Source organism: Protopterus annectens, chromosome 7.part0 (genome assembly GCF_019279795.1).
Source record: "Protopterus annectens isolate FY-2018-M chromosome 7.part0, PAN1.0, whole genome shotgun sequence".
Taxonomy (NCBI): Eukaryota; Metazoa; Chordata; order Ceratodontiformes; family Protopteridae; genus Protopterus; species Protopterus annectens.
The window spans coordinates 110,302,659-110,303,867 of record NC_056739.1 but is presented as its reverse complement, the minus strand read 5'-3'; the positions used below and the strand labels follow the sequence as shown (position 1 = coordinate 110,303,867).

General features: G+C 39.1%; 1 non-coding gene across 1 annotated transcript; it reads left to right on the top strand.

Moving 5' to 3' along the window:
• The first annotated feature begins 534 nt into the window (after positions 1 to 534).
• Positions 535 to 607, top strand: TRNAR-CCU. The gene has a single exon. It is a non-coding gene; the product is annotated as a tRNA-Arg (tRNA).
• The last annotated feature ends 602 nt before the right edge of the window (positions 608 to 1,209 follow it).

Here is a 1,209-nt window from a genome sequence, read left to right as displayed (position 1 = left end):
AATACTACTTATAGGTGGGGACTGGAACTTGACTTGCAACAATGAGGATGTATCTTGGGGACCTAAAAGAAAAAAAAAAAACATGACAGGTTAGATATCTGAAGAAATGTATGACAATATGAAAGGTGTAAATTCAGTAGTAGGAACCCAGGGAATTTACATATTCCCCAAGGTGCAATAATTGGGCTAGACTAGACAAATTATTTTTCACAGGAACACGTACATTTAATTGAAAGCTCTGACACACATCCAATAACTATTTGGGATCATGTACAAATAAAGACCAACATAAAAATGCAAGGTAATGAACTGAAAATGTGATGTGCTTTCACAGCTACCTGTTGAAAGAGAGAGGAATTAAAGGAATGGAATGGGTAGTGAAAATTATTTGAGAGTTGTCAGGGAAGATAGAAATTCTTCAGAAGTTATAGCTAGTGAGTGGGATAAAATGAAAACAGAACAGGGTAGATATAAAAGACAGATATGGTTAAGTAATAGGAATTACTTAGAGGGACTGACAAAGGTTAAAGTATTACCCCAGTGGCCTAATGGATAAGGCATTGGTCTCCTAAGCCAGGGGTTGTGGGTTCGAGTCCCATCTGGGGTGATATAATCTCCTGTTAATAGCAGCAGTCTGCATTTAAAGTGGAACCAGTGTGTTGAGAGAGAGCCTTACAAGACTATTTTTTGTTTTATAATTTGCACTGTGATTCCTCACATCTCTGTTGAAACTTTTCCCCACCCCCCTCCCTGTTCTTGGTTGTAGTTTAAATTTGGTGGCTTTTGCAGTGCCCGCCCCACTGTAGATTTGATCTAGGACACTCCCCCCCCAGTCCCATCTCTTTACCACATTCTACCTAATAAACCCTTTCTGCACTTGCTTTTAGTCCTTTTTAATTTAATTACATTTTTCAAACTGTGTGTCGACTAATATTGCTACATACTCAAGTGTGCCAGCTTGCACTGCATGGGAATTGTTTTTACTACTTTTCTGAAGAAAAAAAAATTGTAAGCCTGTTTCCTACCTTTCCTGTAATTAGTGTTCCAGATACAGATTTGCTGTATCCAGGAATATTTGTAAGCTTCTGAGCTCCCCAAGCCTTTCTGTGTTGGAGGGAAGCCTTCTATCTTATCAGTGGGAGTGGTAAGCACTAGGTAACCTGTCTACCACATAAGGAGTGGTTCTGGCCCAGAATTTGTAGTTATTGG